The sequence below is a fragment of the Myotis brandtii genome, unplaced genomic scaffold, assembly GCF_000412655.1.
Source record: "Myotis brandtii unplaced genomic scaffold, ASM41265v1 scaffold1781, whole genome shotgun sequence".
Taxonomy (NCBI): domain Eukaryota; kingdom Metazoa; phylum Chordata; class Mammalia; order Chiroptera; family Vespertilionidae; genus Myotis; species Myotis brandtii.
In genome coordinates this window covers 27,517-34,005 of record NW_005356603.1, presented here as the reverse complement: position 1 = coordinate 34,005, position 6,489 = coordinate 27,517, and the positions used below count along the sequence as shown (strand labels likewise).

At 51.7% G+C, this 6,489-nt stretch overlaps 1 protein-coding gene and 1 long non-coding RNA gene across 11 annotated transcripts in view; one reads left to right on the top strand and one right to left on the bottom strand.

Moving 5' to 3' along the window:
• Nucleotides 1-6,489, top strand: part of LOC102252287 (HLA class I histocompatibility antigen, B-15 alpha chain) — a 27,681-nt gene that overhangs the window by 18,294 nt on the left and 2,898 nt on the right. The window lies entirely within an intron of this gene.
• LOC106725624 overlaps nucleotides 1-6,489 on the bottom strand; it is a 17,368-nt gene that overhangs the window by 8,022 nt on the left and 2,857 nt on the right. Inside the window, exon 2 of the long non-coding RNA XR_001361549.1 lies at nucleotides 6,250-6,255. This is a non-coding gene — a long non-coding RNA (uncharacterized LOC106725624). The remainder of the gene's footprint in view (nucleotides 1-6,249; nucleotides 6,256-6,489) is intronic.

The following is a 6,489-nucleotide window of genomic DNA, read 5'->3' as shown; positions in this document are numbered from 1 at the left end:
TTCTACAAGGTGACTATGAGCCGCACTTTTTGGGGTGGGAAAGGTGAAGGCCAGTGTTGGGGTGTGGGCGGGGCGGGGAGGGGAGGGCAGCAGGACGCCTCACAGAAAGAGACTTGTGCTTTGGAGAAAAAGGCCCACAGCATGACCCTCCCCCACCAGCAAGGGGACCGGTGCTGAGAGGAGTGCATGGGGAAAAGGGTGGCCATTACTGTTCTCGATTGACAAGGGGTTCATGTCTCTGTCGGTGGGAACTTTAAAAATAAAAACACTTAAGGGTCAGGCGTTTCTCAGGGGAAATGGTCTCTGAGAGCCAGGCAGGGAGCAGGCCTGTGAGGCAAAGGCTGCTGAGTAGACGCAATGGCGCCTGTCACTCAACAGCAGGGAGTGAAGACGGCTTCTCTCCAAGGCTGTCAGCAGGCACGGATGTCAGAGCGCTGATCTCATTTGTTTTAGGAAAACTTGGCGTTTCTCAAAGGAAAAAGCAGCCCCACTTCAAGTTGCTCGTTAATTCTGTCACAACTGGTATATGTCAGTCATTTGTCAATCTCTTCATACTGTAGTGTCTCCTCCTTTCTGAATGACCCATACAGGATCTTAATTACAAGGTTATTTGTACTTGTCTTAATACCTTGAGTGCAATAAAACTGCTTTAAAAATGCTTCAATATGTATATGTTTAGGAAACGTGATTATTTTCTTAGGATAAATGCCTAAGAGAGACATTTCTGTGCATAATGTAAGCACATTTATTATTGCGTCTTTAAATACATTTGCATTGATTTCAGGGGAGAAGAGAGAGGGAGAGACAGAAACATCAGTGATGAGAATAATGTTAGGCTGCCTCCTGTACGCCCCCTACTGGGGATGGAGGTGGCCACCAGGGCATGTGCCCTGACCTGAAATCATACTTTGACCTCCTGGTTCATAGGTTGATGCTCAACCAGCTGAGACACACCAGCCCGGGGGAATGTGAGCACATTGAATGGCTGAGACTTTAGGTAAAAGCTTCCTGTAGAAATTGTGTCCATTCAACGCCTTCCGTATTTACCACAGTGTGTTCCCTTCCCTCTGCAGATAACTCTCAGAGGTTGACATAGAAAAGTTTCATGTTTTCCTTCATGGCTTTTCATCTTTGGGTCTTTGATTGAGAAATGCTCATTCCACAACTGTAAAGGCTTCATATCTGATTTCATCTGGGGGAGAGCATTCCAAGGGCGAAGGGAAACAGGATTGTTAGAATGTTGGGGGGAAATTAAGGGGAGGAGCAGTAGGTAAGGAATTCTAGGGTGGAATCTAAAGGTGACATCCTCTGCTTTATGTTCTATAAGTATGTGCGGGGCCTACAGGGAGCTGCTGTCTGTTGGGTTCAATATCTATTTCCTATTGCAGTAAAGCCCTGTGTGCCTGCTCATGTTCACCAGGTGAACAAACACAACACCAAGGTCCCAGGAGATGGACACAGGATGGCTGCAGTGAGGAGCGTTAGTGAACCCTTCACCCTTAGAAGGTAACTCACATTTGAGTTCATGCCTGTGCAGCTCGGTGTTAAATGCATATTAATTACACTCTCCTGGCAGCTGTGAGTGAGGATGTATCAGAGACCCACACACACAACTGAAGTCCCGTGGTTTCCACGTGAAGAGAACAGTAACCTCCATCCATCAATGAGCCACACGGTGCCCTGTGGGGGCAGAGACTGGAAACTAACAGCATTTAGCTGGGCGCTGTCTCACGCGGCAGCTCCACGACCCCCATGGCGGCTGAATTAAAGGTCCATGACATGCAAGTCCCCCTGCTCAGCACAGGAGCCACATGTCAGGGGCTCAGTGGCCACAGCAGCTGGTGGCTGCCACGTGGGAGAAACCGACGCAGAGTGAGTCCTCGCTCACAGAATGTCCTGCTGGACAGACTGCTCTGCATGTTGTCTGGGCCTCAAGTGAGAGCACTCAGCCCATTTGCATAAAAGGGCCAAGATGGGACCACACAGCTCCCTGCGCTGGCTCCTGGCAGCGAGGCTGCTTCTCCCCAGCGGCCCCTCCACCCTCGCTGCAGGCGGCCTTGTCCCTAGATGGTCACTGAGCTGCCCACCCATAGAGCTGCCCCTCCTGACACCACCATCTAGAGCAGCCTGCTCCCCAGACCCTCCCCCAGGCCGCCCATCCAGAGCCCACACCCTAGATGTGTCCTCTCTCCCTCCTTCCCACTAGGATGCCCCATGGTCCCCGTGGGAAGCGTTCTCCCTCCAACCATGATGACGAACCCACCTCGCCTGCCCACAGGGAGCCTCCTGGGCTTTGGCTGAGGAACACTGGGCCAGGGACCCTTTCTCTGTCAACATCTTTGTGCGTCTCTGACTTTGATTCTGGCCCTGAGTTTGTATCTCTGGGGTGTGAGGTTGACATAGAAAAGTTTCATGTTTTCCATCTTTGGGTCTTTGATGGAGAAATGCTCATTACACAACTGTAAAGACTTCCTATATAATTTCATCTGGGGGAGAGCATTCCAAGGGAAACAGAATTATTAGAATGTTGGGGGGAAATTAAGGGGAGGAGCAGTAGGTAAGGGATTCTAGGGTGGAATCTAAAGGTGACATCCTCTGCTTTATGTTCTATAAGTATGTGCGGGGCCTACAGGGAGCTGCTGTCTGTTGGGTTCAATATCTATTTCCTATTGCAGTAAAGCCCTGTGTGCCTGCTCATGTTCACCAGGTGAACAAACACAACACCAAGGTCCCAGGAGATGGACACAGGATGGCTGCAGTGAGGAGCGTTAGTGAACCCTTCACCCTTAGAAGGTAACTCACATTTGAGTTCATGCCTGTGCAGCTCGGTGTTAAATGCATATTAATTACACTCTCCTGGCAGCTGTGAGTGAGGATGTATCAGAGACCCACACACACAACTGAAGTCCCGTGGTTTCCACGTGAAGAGAACAGTAACCTCCATCCATCAATGAGCCACACGGTGCCCTGTGGGGGCAGAGACTGGAAACTAACAGCATTTAGCTGGGCGCTGTCTCACGCGGCAGCTCCACGACCCCCATGGCGGCTGAATTAAAGGTCCATGACATGCAAGTCCCCCTGCTCAGCACAGGAGCCACATGTCAGGGGCTCAGTGGCCACAGCAGCTGGTGGCTGCCACGTGGGAAAAACCGACACAGAGCGAGTCCTCGCTCACAGAATGTCCTGCTGGACAGACTGCTCTGCCCGGTGTCTGGGCCTCGGTCAGAGCACTCGGCCCATTTGCATTAAAGGGCCTGGTCTGGCCGGTGCGGCTCAGTGGGGTGAGCGCTGTCCTGGGCACTGACAGGTTTCAGGTGTGACCCCGGGTCAGGGCGCATAGGGGAGCCAACCAATCAGGTCTTCTCTCTCGCATCCACGTTCCTCTCTTTCTCCCTCTCCCTTCCTCTCTCTCTAATGTCAATAAAAACATATTTTTAAAATTCAAAGGAATAAAATAAAAGGGCCAAGATGGCGTCTCCTACAGACACGTCAGGTTTCTGTCTGGGATGTGAGCGCACACTCAGCTGGGGTGGAGAAACCACATGGGTGTCTGTGGGCCTGGTGTCTTCAGGCACAAACTGCTCCCTGTCCCAGAGGGGACACCCCTGTCCCTCCAACTCCCTCCCAGGCTGAGGACACTCCCTGTTGGATTTCCAGAGTGAGCTCTCTTCTAGAAGGTCCCAGAGGCAGTGCTGTGAGCTCAATGTTGGGGTGCAGGGATCCCCCCTTAGGCAGACGGATTCTGGGAAGAGAAGAGGAGGAAAGGCAGGGCCAGTTGGGTATCTCTCCCTGGTTTATCCAGATCAACCTTTCTCAAAGTGCGGTCTGTGAAACCTTGAAATATCTGAGAGCCTTTCCCGGGATGTGGGGGGTCAGCACTGTTGGGGGAGATGAAGGACATCCTCGCCTTTTCACTCTGCTGACATGGGCGCTGAGGCCAAGCTCAGCACGAATGGGCTGACACCTGACCTCCATAGTCCTTCCTCTTCCCCAGCACTGACTTCAGAGAGAAGACAAACAGACACACAGACAGACAGACAGACAGACAGAGCACAAAACCAGTTTCACTTTTAAATGACACGGCACGATTGAAGGCGGTGAAATTATTATCTTTACTGAAGCCTCATCCTTACATCCACATTTTTAAACATCGTGGCCTCCGGTGGAGATGCCCCAAAGGTGGACGCCGTTCCTGCATCGCCCACACCCACAGAACAATGACCACCACCCTCCCCACAACCAGCACTCAGAGCCGCCTGGAACCCGCCCAACAGGATCCTACAGCAGCCACAGACTCAGCCACAGAGAGCAGACTGCTGGCTGCTGGAGGGCAGGGGAGGGACTGGGCACAGCAGGTGAAGGAGGAGGAACTATAACATGGTCCTTACAGTGTGGTCACGGGGAGGGAAAGGACAGCACAGGGAACACAGTCAATCACATTGTACCAACTACATGTGAGGCCACATGGTACTAGATGTATGGGGGTGATCACTGTATAAGTTATATGAATGTCTATTCACAGACTTGTACACGTAAACTAATACAATATTGTACATCAACTACAGTTGAAATATTAAAGGTATTTTTAAATAGAAGATATATGTATCTTGCATTCATTACACTAATGGAATAATTTCTTAACTGTCTTTAATAAAAATGCAGGATTAAAAAAAACCTTATATGATGACCTGGGAAGTACATTAAAAACATTTCTGCCACATCCCCAAGTGTCATGTACCAAGGAGATCATGTGTGTGAGCGGGGCTAGCCTCTTTCTCATGGGATCCCATATTTACATGTTTAAAAAATTGAGTCCTAGGTGGTCTGTCTCCATGGATGGAGCATAGGTCTGTGGAATGTGCTTGGAATGTGGTCTCAATTACCAGTAGGGGGAGTGCAGGAGGCAGCGGATCCATGATTCTCTCTCATCATGTATGTTTCCATTTCTCTTTCCCTCCCCCTTCCTCTCTGAAATCAATAAAAAATATATTTTAGAAATTTGATGTCAGAGAAGAACTGAGAGGGAGGCAGAGATGGAAACATCCATGATGGGAGACAATCATGGACAGGCTGCCTCCTGCACACCCCCCACTGGGATTCGAGCCTACAACCCTGCAGGTGCCTCACCAGGAATGGAACCCTGACCTCCTGGTTCATAGGTCAATGCTCAGCCACTGCGCCACACTGGGCCTGGCCCATGTTGACTTAAAAGAATGAATGACACAAACACTGGGATTGCTGAGATTTGGTGAACTGGCTCACACTTTCCCAAACATGAACGGGAGCTTCTTCTTCAGGAAATATCACCTGGCAGGTGACAACTGACAGGCCTGTTGTCTTGATAAAATATCAGCCCCCAAGAGAAAAGCAGAATGTTGGAACAGGTGTGTCCCACCACCGGAGCTAGACCGCTTCCCAGTGCTGACATGCTTTTCCAGGGGGCTCTGTGGGAACAGCAACACCTGTGAGCTTTGATGATGTGATTCAATGCATCAGCACGGGAAGGTCTCTAGGACTTAGAGACACAAGGCATCACTTTACATCACCTGCATGAGGACCAGAGTCACCCAAGCAAGACAGCCCTGAGGACTGTGACAGAACAGAACAGAAAACATTCAATATTCCCAGCCAGCGGGGCTCGCTGGTTGAACATTGACCTATGAACCAGAAGGTCACAGCTCACCTCGTTGTCAGGGCAACTGCCCACATTGTGGGCTTTGTTCCCAGTTGGGGCGTGAAGAAGGCAGCCAATCAATGGTTGTTTCTCATCATTGATCTTTCTATCTCTCTCTCTCCCTCTTCCTTCTTCTCTGAAATCAATATAAAATAGATTTTTTTAAAAACATGAGTTCTGTTATCTCAAAGGCAGTGACATGCGACATGGACTAATAACTGCTTCACCCTGTGTGGCTCCGTGAGTGGTCACTATGATGGCGTCACCACATACACAAGGTTATCTGGGCGCCTGCCTGTGTGTGAGGCCGCACAGAGATGGTGACACCAAAACCTTGGAAAGTCCCTGAACAGCACAGCGCCTGGGCCCGGCCTCGGGGACAGTGTGACGGGCGCCCCGCGCAGGAGGAGGGGCAGGACCGAGTCCCAGGGCCCAGGCCTGCGCTCAGGGCTCCGCAGGGGACAGAGTCTGGGGGTGCAGCTCCGTGTGGGGGACTCCCCAGCGCCTGGGTTTCACTTCTCCTCTCCCAACCTGTGTCGGCGCCTCCTTCCTGGAGACTCGTGACGCGGCCACACTTCTCACTCCCATTGGCTGAGCGGTTTCTAGCGCAGCCTATCAGCGTCCCCGAGGCTCCCGGTTATAACTCCTCTGCGGAAGGGTCCGGACTCAGATCCTTCCTCGACGCCAAGGATGCGGGTCCTGAGGCCCCCCACCCTCCTCCTGCTGCTCTCGGGGGCGCTGGTCCTGACCCCCAGCTGGGCCGGTGAGTGCGGGGTCGGAGGGGGCGGCGGTGCGGGGAGGAGCGAGGGGACCCG